This window comes from Leopardus geoffroyi, chromosome B1, assembly GCF_018350155.1.
Source record: "Leopardus geoffroyi isolate Oge1 chromosome B1, O.geoffroyi_Oge1_pat1.0, whole genome shotgun sequence".
Lineage (NCBI taxonomy): Eukaryota > Metazoa > Chordata > Mammalia > Carnivora > Felidae > Leopardus > Leopardus geoffroyi.
Genome location: NC_059327.1, coordinates 41,258,782 through 41,275,514, shown reverse-complemented (window position 1 = coordinate 41,275,514; position 16,733 = coordinate 41,258,782). Strand labels below are relative to the sequence as shown.

The following is a 16,733-nucleotide window of genomic DNA, read 5'->3' as shown; positions in this document are numbered from 1 at the left end:
AATATAAATCTTTCACACAAAATGGCTGCCATATAAGGCTCAGCAAGCCATGTGACTTAATCTATGTGCAGACAATATACTATAGAAGTTCACAGGAAGGAGAGTTTTCATACAACTGGATGAAGCAATAAAATATAAATTGGGTCATGAGGAAAGGGTTAGCATTTGGACCCATGAAGAAGGAAGAGAAGAGTCTGAATCAATGCAGAGAGTACCTGTAACATGTGGTAGTCTGGCTCCATTGGAGCACAGAGCCAGTTGAAGAGCATGGTGGGGAATGAGCCTGGGGTAACACTCAGGTGGCTGCAGTAAGTATAATTACTACCATTTGCATGGCCTTTCATAATTGCTACAGCTCTTTCCTGTGAATTGTCATTTGACTTTTACAATGACCCTATGACTTAGATATTTTCATGTAAAGAAACTCAGGCTCAATAAGACTTTGACGTAACTCACACAAGGTTACTCAGTGGCAAAAACTGCTTTTAAGCTAGGAATCTACAGAGCACTTTGCATGAGAAGGCACTAAAAATACCATAAATATGTGCTAGTTGGCCCCTTGTTGCCTGAGGCTAATTTTAAAAGATTGTTCTCTTCCATAGTGTTTTAACATTCCCCTTGAGTAAATTATTTTCCAATATTAGTTTGCATTATGAGTCATTTCTTTCCGTTTTTTTTTTTAATGTGAAATGAGTCATTTGTTAAGGTTAAATTTCTTCAGGTAAGCTCCAGGGTAAACTTAAATGTTGACCCTCTGAAAATAATCCAAATTCTGAATTACTGGTGGGTGAATTACTGTTCCTATAAATCAGGTCCCTGGGCCAGTGTTTCCAGTCTTAGAATTTTCACAGTTGCTTTCTAACTGGCTTTGTGAAGTTCTCAGACTAGTTGGTATGATGAACAGGGAGACCCTTTATCTTCTTCTCCTTTTTTGGTATTTTGGTATAGCTGTTTTGGTTTGGTTTTAATAAGAATTAAAATAATGAAAGTGACTCTGATACATCTTGAAGCGAGAATGAATGGATTTCTCCATTACTTCTATTCTGAAATTTCTTCCCATCTGCTCCCTGTAACTCAGCTGACTCAATAGCGATGGCTTCCTGTGAGATGCCTGTTGTTAAGTAATAGTTTGCTTTTATTGTTTTTTTTGCTCTGATTTCTGTACTCCTATTTGCAGCCAGATCTCTAGTTTTGTTTTGTATTTGTTTTTTATTTTGTTTTCATTTGCCTCACTTTGTTTGGGGGCCCGGATGGTTGCTGAGTAAATCACTGCTGTGGAGAGTGTGCTCAGTTCTCAAGGAGGAAACCTAACTTCGCACTGGCACTGCGAAGTCATGGTCATGGGTGCTCTGCAGTTGCTGGCTACATGAAAGCAGTGATCTTTGCACATGTGAACCGAGAACTTTCTAGAGCTCCAGTAATCTAGGGCTTTCTTCATTTTGTTACATAGAGAGAGGCCCTTTGGGGTATAAATGCTTACCAATTCGTCCCCATTCTCCTCACAGGCCCTAGTTGAAAAACGCACAGTTGGTTTTTGCTATTCGCAGTAGTTATGTTCTATAAAGGCTCTGCCAACACAGAATGAATGAGTGTGGAACCATTGCTCCTAGAGAAAATTCAGGGTTAGTCACATTCTCATCAACCTATTAATACATAACCTCATTTGATGCCTGTTTCAATTTAAAGACACCTTTAAAAAAATATTTATTGTTGATTCATTAGTGTAACTCAAGGCCAACAGCAAGATAATTCACTCCTGAATGAAGCTTATCGATCATGTATCTTCTCTGGAGGCACATCACAGCCTTCTTGTGCTTAAGAACACTGGACAGCACTTTGGCCTCACCCTTGTAGGCCGTTTTAAACACCAAAAGCACTAACAAAAAGCACAAAAATGCAAAAAATGTGGCACTAAATCGATCACCAAAAGGACACTTGTTTGAAACGGTATGAAACAAGGTGACAGTGGATCATCAGCTGGGAGCACGCTCATTAGAAGACCGAAATGTTCTTTGGCATGTCCATGAATGACTGCAAAAGTACCATGAGTACTGATTTTGGGATTACAGATAAATTTTAGGAAGTAGATGAATTCACAAACACAGAATCCACAAATAATGGGGATTAACTGAATATTGAAAACGTGTGTGCATTGGAGGAGTGTGCTTATGGAAAGAACAAAGGATCCTGCCTAAGGAGGGGCAATGTTGGGGCTTCTGTAGAGCCAGATCAAGGCCACTGCTGTCTATATAGTGGCTTTGTGTGAATTAGATAGTGGTGCCCTATCTGGGCAACCTCAACCCTATGGCACGCAGCTTGAGGAACAGACAGAGCAGTGAAGAAAAGAAACTCCTTCCTCCAGAGTATTTATTTTTGCACCAACACACAGGGCTTGGCTGATGGGGCAGACAAGATTTCTGTCTCTTCTCACCCCTTGAGCAATGCGAACTGTAGAGCCAAATGTGGTGGCCTTATAGAAGAATGTGGTGTGGATGGGTCAACCTTGTCTGGAAGCAAAAATTAATCCTTCAAACAGACCCTGTCGAGGATCCTCCAAGGGGACCTCTATGTCACTATGTCTACTCTCTGACTCAATCAAAGGCTCCAGGCCTTAGACTTCTTTAAAAGCCCCTGTATTTGTTTCTTAGATTTGTTGTGAGAAATTACCACAAACTGGGTGGCTTAAAACAACAGAAATTTGTTCTCACACAGTTCTGGGGGCTAGAAGTCTAAAGTCAAGAGCCAACACAGACGTGTTCCCTCCATAGGCTCCAGGGAGGAATCCTTTCTTATCTCTTCCAATTCAGCATTCCGTGGCATTCCCTGACTTGTAGCTCCAGTTGCTGCCTCCATCCTCATGGCCTTCCTCCCTGTGTCTCTCTGTGACCTCTCTTCTTATAAGGGCACCAGTCATTGGATCTAGGGCCCACTCTCATCCTGTATGCACTCATCTTAACTGATCATATCTGCAAAACTTTATATGCAAATAAAGTCACATTCTAAGGTTTCAGGGGGACATAAATTTTAGGGAACAACATTCAATCTGCTACTGACTCCATAATTGAAGTCTAGGGAACATAAAAATGAAGACTTTGTCAATTATCTGTTGTCCTTTGTCCAGACCTCTACAATACCTTCCAGGTCTCCACTGCTACACTCCCTCCAGTTACAGAGTCTCTTTGATCTTATGTCCTCTTTGGGCTTAAGGGCTTTGAATCAATGGTAGTAAATGAAAAGAAAGAGAAAGAAAAACAAGTAGCAGCCACAAAAAAACACTAAAAATATTTCACCTTGAAAGCTGATGTAAATATGCACAACCTCCTCAACAATATCTTAAAGTGTCCTGTGACCCAAGGGCAAATTCCAGGGGTCACCAATGGTCTGGGCTTTAGAATCACAACCAGAATAAAACAGAAGGTTAGACATTAATGACCCTTTGGCCACAATATTTCCTATGGACTCAGGAGAACTGGTACTTCAAGGCCTGCCTTCAAAATACACCGTGTACTCTGACAAATTCTGTAAGTGCCCTTCAGTCCACTCTGAACATCAGAATCTTGACTATGATGATGAAAAAGCCAAGTCAGGTCAGTAGATATTTACCTACAGTCTATCTGCCAATACCTAAAGCCTAAGTCCTTGTAATGTTAACAAAATAATCTCTTGAGAATGACCAACTCCATTGCCTTGTATAACAATTAACAAATACAGTTTACACCACAGTTTTTTGACTGTTCAGCATCCTTTCTCCCTCCCCCACCCATCCATGTGTCACCTGCATGTGGGGTTAACTCCACATCTGCCTCCGGGTAGATGTGTGAACTGACACATGGCCAGTTAGAGCACGGAATTCTTCTGGTCACAGCAATTAAATGAGAGATGCCTGTCAGAAACAATCAGTGGCAATGAAATGCAATGAGACAGTTTATGGCACTCTGGGGGAAGGACATGAGTTGATCCTGCTGGATTTGTGGAGCTACTGGCAGCCATATTGTCACTGGAGAATTACTTGGCAGTGAAGCCAAGATGAAGAACAGCAGAGATGAGAGAAAACTTTAGACTGAGACGTACTGGCATCATTAGAGCCCTGCATCTAACCACACCCAAAGCTGGGAGAGAATATTATACTCTTAGTTCCATGAAGCAGTAAACTCCCTTTTTTGTTAATTTCAGTTGGGTTTTGTGTCACTTGCAGTATCTCAACTCATATGACATGATACAACTAACCGTGAAGGTCACATGTATAACTTATCTAGTAGATTCTGACAGCAGGTCTCATTTCCTCCTCACTAGGACAAAAGAAATCATTCTGAACCAGTATGGTGGAGGTCCCCATGATCACCCAGTTGGGTCCTTTTCTCTGGGTCTCACATTGCTCTAATCCTACCATGTCTGGTCTTCTGAGTGGTGTTGATTCTTGATCATCAACTCAGTTTTTGCTCATATGTCAGGGTCTCTAGATTCAACTCCCACCACAACACAGACGGACAGAGAAAATGTAGTGTTTCTAGTTTGCCAATAGCTAATCTGATATTTCCCCTCTGGAGTCTCCACCTACTGATTAACAAGAAAAATATTAACTACATCCAGTTTAAACTTACTCTAATCCAGTCATGTTAAAAGCTTTTTTAGGAAACAGACAGACTCATTTGGCTAAAAATTCTTTTACTAAGATAAAATTTCCCTCCTCCTGCTTCTCCTTATAAAATGTTCTCTGGGTGCATGAAAAGAGGGGCACTTGCTCATCCTATGTCAGCAAGAATGGAGCAGAGACCTCGAGTTTGGTATTCTCAACCTCCTCCAGTGTCTGGATGCTATCCTTTGTCTACCAGAAGGCTGCAGTGTAGATCTCTCTCAGGCTGGTCTTGCTTATCTTTAGCAGAATTAAGTATCTACCTCAGATTGCCTTGGCCCCACTACTGGATACAGATGCTGACACTTTGCCTACCCACCATCTGGTTCAGTGCCCTAGAAGTCCAACACCAGCCTTACAGTGGGCCACTTCTGCCTGTCATGGTGTATGCCATGGAAGACCCCTTGGCTGCCAGCCCAGTGTCCGCACCACACATGACCAAAGGCAGCCTGAGGAGGTCAGCCCACAGGGGCTTCCAAGGCTACCCTATGTATGCCACAGGTTGACCTTAGCATGGCTGTGCATAGGTTGATGTGTTGCAGACTCTGTTCAGTATGGCCTCCATCCTGCTGGACTCCCCTGCCCCTCACCAGCCCAGGACTGGAGAGGACAGTTCCACAAACATAGGTCCAGGTGCTTCCCAGTTCTCACTCTTTTTTCTCTTCTGTCCACATTCTTCAGGCAGAACACACACCCTGCCTGTGCTTCCGAAAATACATAGTCTGGTTTGTATTTTGCTTTTCCTACTTCACACCCACTTTCCCTCTGACTGCAGCTAAGCCTGGCTCTCTTCTATGCTGTGGAGAAATTTCCAAGCTGAGTTGTGCATGCTCAGTTGCTGAAATGTTAAAGGGGGCAGGGTGGGGTGGGTAAAGAGATACGGAAATTTGTTTCTCAGGACAACAGTCTGGCTTGCACAGCCATTTTATTGTTGAAGGATCAGATTCTGGACGTCAATGGCTGAATGTTAAGTTGTTCTCCCTCTTCACATTTCTTGAATAACTCTTCTCATTTCCTCTGTGGCTTCCCACCCCCAAACAGAAGAATGTCTGGGCAGATGAGAGCCGCCCTGTCCAAGAGAGATTCAGGCAGTGGTGGGAATGCTCTACATCTGTGCTCTTCAGGACAGTAGCCACTGGCCAGATGTGGCTGTGGAGCACTTCAAATGCGGCTAGTGGGCCTGAGGAATGGACTTGTCATTTGTCTAATTTCAGGTAGTTTAAACTCAAATCGCCACACATGGCTAGTGACTAGCACAGAACTAGAGTAAAGGTCTCACACTAGGCAAAATAAAATGATAAAATCTGGTGCCCCCCCCCACCCCGTGCCCCTAGAAAATGGTTATGTAATCTTACAATCTTCATTCCAGTACAAGTGTTCTGTGTGCTGACTTACTTCACACCCAGAACTTTTTGTCTTTGCCCAAAGACATGGTAACTGATGTCTGGTTTTGCAGCCTTGCATGTCTCCCCATCTTCTAAAATGTCCTGCAAGAGATGTCCCCTGTTCCAGAGAAACACATCCTTACCCAAGACCCTTGACTTTCTCATAGAGAAATCTTCCTTGTTTTTTTTTTTTTTTCCAGATTTTTCCCTTAGTGTCAGCTAAGATGTGGCCAACCTCTCAGGCATCTTTAGGAGGAAAGTCAGTGAACAGCAGGAAACAGCTCCATAAAAGCCTCTTCTCCCTGGCTCCAGGAGGTCGTGGGCATGAGTAACCTCCCGGTTCAGCTTATTTTCTTTGGGAAGTGTCTGTCATGTTGGCATCTTCCAGGAGCCCGCCTGCCTGCACCTGGCTGATTGTTGGAAACTCCTGTGTACAATAATGCGCACTGCATCACAAGATAATCCAGAGTAACTGGGAAGGCCTGGGAAGGCAGGAGGACCTCCTGCCTTATACCCCCAACTCTGAGCTATCAAACAATGAGGTCATCATGCTGTGCCCTTGGACTCGCCCAGGGGAAAGGGAAAGGAAGAGGAAGAGGAAGAGGAAGAGAAAAACACCCCCAGGGCAGTCTGGAGTGTGGCTCACCGAAGTGGTCACTGCCAATAGCGCTCCGGTTTGAGGAGGAATAACTGGCAATGACAATGAGAAAAACTGACATCTGTACAGCTTTCCAGCACTTTCTCACGCAGTATCTCACTTCAGTCCTTTAAAGCAAACAGCTTTATTAACATCTTTGATTGTGGAAAGAGGAAGCCGAGCCTCTGCAGAGACCAGTGTCCTGTTTGAAGTCACATGTCAGGAACTGATGGGGCAGGGCGACTATCTCCAGAGCCCTGGATGGCACAGGGCTGGGGACAGGAACAGCCACAAAGGTAAGGCTGCCAGGCATAATATGTTGGAGAGATGAGGAAAATAGTCACCGGGAAAAACTCTGGAGAGGACATAAGACATGTTTGAAGTCTAAGATGGTGGTGAATTTCACAATACTTAAAGTGATCAATAACTCTGGCTTGCACTTGCCTGCCACCAGCCATTGGGTAGAAGCATGAAACCCCTATGTCAGGCAACACTTTTCAGTTTGTCAAGTTATTGCTTAATGAAGTTAAAAAAACAAAAACAAAAACAAAAAACCCACACACCTCACTGGACCTTCACAGCAACTCTGTGATAGAGGGAGCTAAGTCAAGGATACCGTTATATTCCCAACATGGATGAGAAAGCCATAGCTCAGAGCCATTCACAAGCTTGCTTCCTATCACCCAGCTGGGAGTTGGGCATGGCACTGGCTCTATGTCCTGCCAGCTAGTTACCTCCATCACTTTGCTTCATGCTTCTCTCCTTTCCAGCCATTGCGGCAGGGAGAGGTAGGTTCCCGTCTGATCAGTCCTCAAGTAGATGCTGCCCCTTGTGAGTCCGTGGGAAGAGACCCTGCGTGCCCACCTACCAGGAGCCTGCACCCCCCTCCTCTCAGGGGCCGCAGCCAGCCTGCACTGTGAGCCCGTGTTGTGTTAGCAAGAAGCCTGTCCTGTGCCAGGCCCGCCCGCCCATCTGCCGGGACATGTCTCCATTAGTCATCACATTCTCTTCCCTTGGGACTGCTCTGCAGAGCTTCCACAAACACAGATTGTCAGGACAGGCAACTGTGCAGCCAACCATGGGACCAGGAGCCTCCCCTGGAAGCTGTTTGCAGGAAGGAGCCCTGTGCACGATAGATAAGTCATCCCCTGAAGAGCCTCACCTTCCAAGACACACCCTTCCTGCTCTCCTGAGTGCCCCAAGGCCTGGGGGAACTGGAAGGTGGGCAGCTTGGCCCCTTCCCCAATCCTATCAAGGCTGCTTCCTGAGGGAAGAGCAAGCCTGAGCAGCTCTGGGCCTGCCATCTGGCTGCATCCCTCTGGAAAGTGGCTGTAGCCTGGGATGTGCTTTCTCAGGTTGAGACATTCTGGGAAGAGGCTCAGAGTTCCTGGGAACATCCTGAGAACAGCCTGTGTTGGCTTTCCCGATGCATAGATGCTTCAGACCTCTTTGAAGTCACTCTATGGGGGAGAGGGTGGAGCTTCCTGCAGCCACACCACCCAGGTCCTGCTTGCTCCCAGGCTGCTCTCAAGAGGCCTGTAGGGAGGGGAAGGGATGGGTGGGGTATGGAGGCAGGAATTTCTGCATCTGCCATGCCCTACCTGCGTGACCACAGGCAAGCCAGTCCAGTCTCTTCTCTGTCCCTCATCTCTTCCACCCAGGGAGAACTAAGAGTTTACTTGACAGCTTTCATTCATTCATCCTTTCATCGAGCACCACTGTATGCTAGGCACTCTGCTAGGAGCTGGGAGCATGCTGAGGAGAAATGCACAAGGGCACTGCTCTCGGAGAGCCTACAATCTAGTTCTTAAAGGCAAGAACCCGGTTAGCTGTGCCTGGCCCCCACCCACAGTCTGCTCTCCATAAATGTGTGTTGACTCTGCCTAATTAACCCATGCCCTTTTGCTCACGGCTGCTTGGAGAAGCTGATGAGATGGTGCAGGATAGGCACTTTGTAAACTATAAAGAGATTATACAAATGTCAGGGATGATTTGATTGTGGCCGTGACCAGCACAAGGGTCTGCCAAGAAGCAGAGGTGGGCCCAGTGTGGGTAGGGAGAAACCCAAGCCTGAAAGGAGACAGTGCTCGCTGAGAACAAGTCCCGAAGGAGGCGAGACCATGTATAGGCACACACCCGCTGAGGAGTCCCGGGGCCTGTGACAACATTTATGAGGCTTGACAGGCAATTCCCCAGGCTCTGCAGGGGAGTTGGGGTCTTCCAGAAAGTAACCATACTAACCAGGTGCCTGGAGGATAGTTTGTTCAGCCAGTAATCATCTTTCCAACTTTAAAAAGCAAAATTCTTTACAACTCTTATAAGGAAAAGCAACTATTTTTCCTCCAGGTCTCAGTCTCCCTCTTGCCTAAACTTTGGAATCCCTTACCTTATCAGACACAAGATTACCTGGGACCTGGCAGTCATTTCTATGTACTCAAAGTCCCTGTCAGCTCTCCTGCCACTGGCCTGAGGCCACAGAGTTAAAACTTCTTCAACATTTCTGAACTCCGCTTTTGTAAAAGTTCTGAAGTTTTGCTAACCTCCCCTGAAAACCTCCCCATATACGGGATTTGCATTTTTCCAAGCTGCTTTCCTTGTCTACTTCAGACAAAAATTAGTGACAAATTTTGGATGGATGGATGGATGGATGGACAGACTGAGTTTTGGCCATAGCCACCTCCTTGTTCTACAGAGCCATTCATTTCCAATAATGATATCATCACCCTGAAAATGCTAATGATAACTAAAAGGTCAACAAAAGTGAATGAGTGCTTCAGGCTGCCTAAGAAAGTATTTTGTAAAACACACACACACACACACACACACACACACACACGATTAGACCTACATGACAGTTCTCTTCCCAGTAAAGCTATTTGAAGAACAGCTAAGATTTGGGTTTGCACTTATGGATCAGAACCCAATACCTCTGGGGTCAGTTTTCCATTCTTCCAGGGATCCAGGCGCTTTGAGGCTTTCCCCTCTCCAGGCAAGTGGTCTTGAGGTCAGAGCTCTCAGCTCACCCAGATGTGTGTGGTCCCTAGCATCTGGACTACACTCGGCAGAGGTTTCACCAGCATCTGTTGAATTTGGCTAAGTCAATTGGGATTGAATGGACAGCATCCACAGAGCAGGATGGAGACCTTTCCTAGCTGCACGAGGACACAATTTCCAGCTGCAGCATCAATTCATTTAATAATAGTCAGGGAGGTTGCTCATGTCCACAGCACTGAACCAGGACTGTACAGTCAAGAGGTTTCTTGTCCTCAAAGACTTGCATGGTCATGGCATCAGGTCTCACTTACTCCCACCTGCTCCCTCCCTATCATAAGCCATCCTCACTCGAAAGAATTGAAAAGCAGAGATTTTTTGTTCAAACCGCCCTACAGAAGCCTCAATTGCCCCCCACCTCCATCAGATCAGCATTGCTGTCCTTGGGGCCCCCCAGAAAGCACTCATGGGGCCATGGTTCTCAAGGCTGGCTGAACTTCAGAATTCCTATAGAGCTGTGTTCACCATGGAACATTCTGATTTAATAGGTCAGGGCTGGGGCCAGGCATCTGCCCCAGAATTTCTGTTTTCAACTTTACCTTCCATTAGAATCAATTGTGTGTTTATGTCTATGTGTGTTTGTGCATGGGGAGGATGGTGGATTTAAGATATTTTTGCCAGGGCTCAAAAGGTGGAATCCCCACCTCCTTCCTGGCACTGATTGAGATGTAAACATTCAGAAAGCGGAAAGCAGTTTGGTGGGAGGGAAAGAACCCTGGGTTGAAAGTGAAGAGATCAGGTTTCAAAGTCCAACTCCTCCTTCACTAGCTGCATGACCCTCAATGTGTTACTCCACCTCCTAAGCCCCAGTTTCTTAGGGTCCAGGTCCAGGGGGTATATAGGAAGAGATCTAAGATCTGTCTTTGATATAACAAACAGTAAAAGAAAAGAGAATTGCTAACCGTCCCATGATCTGCTTTAAGGCCACCAAAGGAGAAATTCAGATACCATTCTACAAGGAACAGAAAAGGTTAGAGGCCTCCTAACCCAAGAAGACAAGAAGTGGCTCTCACTTCTAGAATCTTCCACAGTCCTAGAGTCTCAGTCACTCCAGACCTCAACAACAGTGTTGTAAGGCTCTGACACTTTGAAGCACCTTCTTTTGCTCTAAAATGATACATCTTGGCTTCACCAGGTTCCCTGTGGCATGCTGAAGTCAGAAGACATAATGGATTGTGCTGCTGGTCTGCCTCTCCATTGTTTTGAATAGAAAACCCTCATCAGTTCTCAAGTGAGCCTCACAAGTCAGAATTGAGAACTACTGAAATGGAACCACTTTCTGTTTTTGCTTTGCAGAGCCTGCATCTAGCCAATGACAGTCACCATTCAAGCTCAGTGGCAGCTCCTCCAGGCTGATAAGGAGATGCGTTGATGGTTTTCTGGGAAGCTACAGACTGATGGGGTTTTCCTATCAGCTTAGGAGACAGCCCCATCAATCCATTGCTCAGCCTCCACAGCTATAATTGGGAGCAGATGGTTTTGCTCACTGACAGACTGAATGGAAGCAAGACAGGCCCATTGCTCTTGTCCTTCATCAATTTGCTCTCAGACTGAGAATAGGAGTTTGACAGGGAGGTTCTAAGCCTGGGATAGTCAACTCCCAGAGAAGCCTCAGCCTCACCAGGATGAGATGAAAGATCTCCACAAGCTCAAACTGGGGAGCAAGGGTCTTGAGGGAAAAGCTAACTGGTGTGGAGGCCCTGTTCCTAATACTGGCTGAGGTCTTTGGGACTGAAGTAACCAAACTGCCTACAGCCATCTTACGCAACATCATCTCAAATACATGTTTGCTCTGGTGAACACGGCCAATGGCAACTTATGGGTGTGCCATGGGACACTGACACCCTGGAGAGGGACAGCAGTAGGGCAGCAGCCCCTCATTAGCTGAGATCTACTCCTGGGGTTCACTGAGGTTCTTCCTACCTGGGTTCCCCACCTCCACAGTGGTCAGGAAAGGCCTTTGCAGACCACATGAAATGGCAGAGTTTCTCAGTCATTTAGAAGTAGCCAGCCATTAACAATGAGGAGCAACAAGAGGGAATTTGGCCTGTTTCACCCACTGTGCAGTGGTCATTGTTAGAGATTTGGCTGTGCTTCCAGGAAAGACAGCCACCACTGTCCCTGTGGGTAGCTCTACTATGGCCTACAGAGAATGGAACTCGGGTTGGGGAAGGGCAGAGGTGTGGGCCTAAGACAATTGGCTAATTGTCCCCATTAGGGTCTCTTGAGAGGACTTCCTGAGCTCTCCCTAAGTGGGAGAAGCCTGGGTGAAAAAGGAGGGGGGATCCATCTGCAGCACTCTTCTTGTTTCGTAAGCCTGTCCCACTCAGAAGCCTTCTATGCTCCCCAACAGAGTGTATTATGGATTAAAACCTCTCAAATCTAGCCCCACTTGACAATCCCAATGTCTCTGCCACCACTCGGCATGGACACAATGTCAACTAACATGTTTCCTCACTCCCATTCTGGCTCACTTCTCAATCCAGGCCCAAGTTCACATGCTTCCCACCCTCTGGCCCTCACCTCAGTCACTGCACATGTGAACACTGCTCCTTTGGCTCCCATGCCCATCCAAACTAACCCATTCTCCAAGCCACATATGAAGACCCATCTCTTCCAAGAAGGGTTTCCTAACCACTCCAGCTGACAATGGTCTAACTATGCTCTGAAATACTCTAGTTCTTGCTGTTTAATATCCTTACTGGAGGAACTTGAAGTCCTGATGTAGCTGGTGATTCAGTTTTATGACTTCCCCTAGACTGTAAGCTTGGAAGTGGAGAAATCCCTTGCATTTTTCAAAAAAATATTTTTTTTTTGTGAATGAATGGATGCCATACTTAAGTGCCAACAATCCTAGGTTACCGTATACCTCTTAGCAGTTTTCCCATTTTGAATTGCTGTACTGAGTAGAATGTCCCTGGGGCTGGCATGGTGAGGACAGTCTTGCTTGAGATCCCTTGTTTTGGCCATACGGGTATCACCTTCAGCCTTGCCTCAGTTCTTCAACACAGAACTGCCCAGCTTGCTTCTGGATCTACACCTAATGTGTGTCACTACACAACTCTAGAGAGTGCCGTTCACCTAGGCTACAATGTGGCTTAGCCCTGTAGAGTTGCTCAGTGCATAACCTGTGCAACTGCATTTGGCAGTACTGTCCAACTTCCTGTTGCCAAGGTGGCCAGAAGTCCATCTTTTTATGGTTGTATATTTATGGCCACTAGGAAGAAAAAAGAGATCATACAGAACATCAGCTGAGCTTAGAGTTTGGTTGAGCATTCAGCCTGTGGCCTGAGAAAGAGCCAGCTTCTTCTCCTCGGCACTCTGTAGTTCATGTGCCAGGAATTGCGCTAAACCACCACATGGAGTCTGGTCATGTCCTTCACTCCCTGCTCAAGATGAAGAAACTCTGGGCCAGGCTTTGGACCAAACAAAGCGCCTGGGGCCATCTGGGATGAACCAACATGCTGCTGACTGAGATTCTGACAATTGTCACCAACTATTTGAAACTTTTCCCAAAAATCTTAGGAACTCCTGAATTCCAAGTGAGTTTCCGACTCCACAGTCCCTCTTCATTTCTCTGCCCCGGAGAGCACCCTGACCTCATGGGCTGCCCACACAGTTGTGGGGAGCCCATCACTGAGAGACTGAGCCTTTAGTCATTCTATTAAGAGTTTCCAGACGGTGCGTAACCAAGGGCAATTTTGTAGCAAGCAGGAAATTATCAGTAGAAGTGGAAGTGACAGGGTGTTTAGCAAACATTAAACCAAGGAAGCTTAAAAGGTCTTTGAGCATCGTTAAATAAACATTTAGGATGACTGAGAGGGCAGAATATGAAATGGAAAGGAAAGTATAAACACTTTCTGTGGGTGGAGGAGGCTTTCTCTCTCTTCCATCTTGATCAGAAGGCTAGGAGAGTGCTAGGAGTGGCCTGGATGATGCATTTAAAATTCCAAGCAAAATTATCCTTTGCAAGATGAAGTACCAATCAGCAAACATGCAGAGGAAAGAAACTGGTTCTCTAAGCTTGTCTTGATAGTCAGATTTGACTCAGATATTCATGCCCTAAGATGCTAGGCAGCAGATAGTCCCCAGAGTCCACCTGGCTCAGGACCTCACTCTCCAAGACACTGTGACTGGAATAAGCAGCAGGAAAGCCAGCATCGGGATCAAACAGTCCCCAACTGAGAGCAAAACACCTTATTTAAGCATCAAACCAACCCCCATAACACAGGTATTCTTACAGAAGGGGAAACAGACTGAGATTCAGGTCACATAGTAAATGGCAGAGCTAGAGTTGGGAACCCCAATCCTGAGTATTCCAGAGCCCAGAAAGTACCATGACAGACTCATGCCAAGCTCTTCCCAGGGGTACCTCAAGGAAGAATGAAGACAGGGAGAGAAAGGGGGCATTGGGAGATGAAGCCCAAAGGGACAGGAGCAACCACTGGAGTGACAAGAACACTAATGATAAAGATCAGGAACTTCACCAGCTTCAGGAAACAAGCATCTCCTGGCGCCCTTTTGCTTCTGTGTAGGTTCTCAGTGGCTAAGTTGCACGGGTTCATTTCTCACATGGCTTCAATCAATCCAGGGAAAGGGCAGTGGGGAGCAAGGCTGAGTCAGAGGAAGGGCGGCCAGCCTACCAGTTGCAGGGGTGAGTTTTAGCAATATCACTATTAACCAAAAATTTGGAAGCCTTTCTTAATTTTCTGCCATGGGGCTTAAGCTGGATAATAATCTTGGTGCTTCATTTTATTCCTGATTTTGTACAGACATAGAAGACATAAGCATAAGGTTAGTGAGTGTGTCTGCTTAGGACAACACCTACGCGCACACACACACACACACACACACTAACTTCTCCCCAAATAAATGGGATGGCTGGGGGCGCCTGGGTGGCGCAGTCGGTTAAGCGTCCGACTTCAGCCAGGTCACGATCTCGCGGTCCGTGAGTTCGAGCCCCGCGTCGGGCTCTGGGCTGATGGCTCAGAGCCTGGAGCCTGTTTCTGATTCTGTGTCTCCCTCTCTCTCTGCCCCTCCCCCGTTCATGCTCTGTCTCTCTCTGTCCCAAAAATAAATAAATGTTGAAAAAAAATTTTTATAAAAAAATAAATGGGATGGCTGAACACCAGAAACTACCATGAACCAACCTCCTCACAAGGGACCCGCTTCCACACTCACCTCCCCGCAAGAGACCTGCTTCCCCACTTTCAACTGCACCTTCCAGCCCTAGTAACTGGAGTACTTAAGAATGTAACATAGCAAAACAAAGCAAGTAAATAAGAATAATTCCGTGAGGGCAAGTAAAACACAAAACAAAATGCACCTACCAGAGCCTTCCCCAGAGCCTCAACAAAATCTTGGCCATTGTCTATGTTAAGGACTCATTCCATATCCCCAGATCCTTTACCACCTCCATCCCCAAAGTTGGCCCAGAGCCCCTCATTAAGCAACTGGGAAGAAGTAGCTCCCCGTCTCGAAATTACCCCTCCATGTGACTTGCAAAGTCAGTAGGCATGCTGGTCTTCGCTACCTCTCAACTATGTCTCCCCACTACCCGGTTTCTTCAGCATCCCCAGACCCTGGACCACTGGGTGGAGAATCTGTTCCCTCCTTTCTCTTCTGCCTTCCTAAACTTCCATCCTCCCTCAAGGCATGGCCCCACCTTCATCTTCATGAAGACTCCCTTGTCCACTACAAGCCACAGGGACACCCCTTCCCTGAAACCCTCTAGCCTCTCCAGGCCTGAAGCTTGGCTGCCTCACTTGTACCGAGGAAATGAGTCCTGACTCCTTGCTGAGATCCTAAATCCTTGGAATCAGAGACCGCAGCTGCCATTTCTCTGACACTTGGCACAAGTGTGTATTAGTCGGCCAGGCAAGGAGCGTCTGTCCTTTCTGTGAGAAAGTCAGGCCAGCAGCAATCACAGCAGCTGGGGTGGCAACCTGACTCTTGCTGGAGGAGCCCCACCAAGACCTAAATGGATATACCCCAGGGACCCCGGGAGTTACAGCAAAAACTTGGCGCCTGTCCAGAGCAGCTACAGCGTCAACTTTTACCTCAGAGATCAAACTTTGACCTGATTTCTGTTGTGTTGAACTAAGTCCCAGAGGCACCAAGAAAGGAGAAAGAATTTTTTAAAAAATTGCCTTCACTGTTACAAACTGAATCAGTTATGAACTTCCACAAACAAGGTTCAACGCTCTCCAGATTAAAGCTTTTTTTATTATTTTTTAAAAATGTTTATTTATTTTTGAGAGAGAGAGAGAATGGGGGAGGGTCAGAGAGAGAAGGAGACAGAGTATCTGAAGCGGGCTCTAGGCTGAGAGCGGAGAGACCAGTATTGGGCTCAAACTCACAAACCATGAGATTGTGACCTGAACTAAAGTCGGGGACGCTTAACTGACTGAGCCACCCAGGTGCCCCAAAGCTATTTTTATAGTAGAGAACACTGGCCCAAAGAACATTTACCACTTCTGTGATTCAAACAGCTGGCATGGCCTAGCCACAGCCTCAGACATGTGCATTTACTTACATGGGCTCAGATTTTTAACTCTCTTTTTGTTTTAATATAATGACACATTTTATGTGTGAGGCACTCTCCATATGTACGTTTTTCAAAATACCATCTTAGTGCCCATGTTGGGAACTGAGTTCCCAAAAGCATCTAGGAGAAGGAGAGGTGGGAGAATAGCGCCGTTAGCAGTGAGGGCCAGTGTGTGTAAACATGAGGCTACTGTCTCCCAGCTGGGGTCTGCAGGAGAGAGCCCAGGCTTTACAACAGGAAGTGGGCTTATGTTTCATTTAGGCTACTTGGATCTGTGTGCCCTTGGGCAAGTTACGGACTCTCTCAGAGCCTTTATTTCCATATCTGTCAAAAGCGCTCATGTTAGCCTCCTAGGGCTGCCATGACACAATACCACAAACGGGAGGCTGCAAATAACAGAAATGTGTTCTGTCATAGTTCTGGAGGCCGGAAGTCCAAAATCAACCTGTCAGCAGAGCTCCAAGGAAGAATCCTTCTCTG

At 46.3% G+C, this 16,733-nt stretch overlaps 1 long non-coding RNA gene across 1 annotated transcript in view; it reads right to left on the bottom strand.

Annotated features, from left to right (window-relative positions):
- LOC123588537 overlaps positions 1–14,561 on the bottom strand; it is a 53,245-nt gene extending 38,684 nt beyond the window's left edge. The window contains exon 1 of the long non-coding RNA XR_006707899.1: positions 14,194–14,561. This is a non-coding gene — a long non-coding RNA (uncharacterized LOC123588537). The remainder of the gene's footprint in view (positions 1–14,193) is intronic.
- Positions 14,562–16,733: the final 2,172 nt, after the last annotated feature.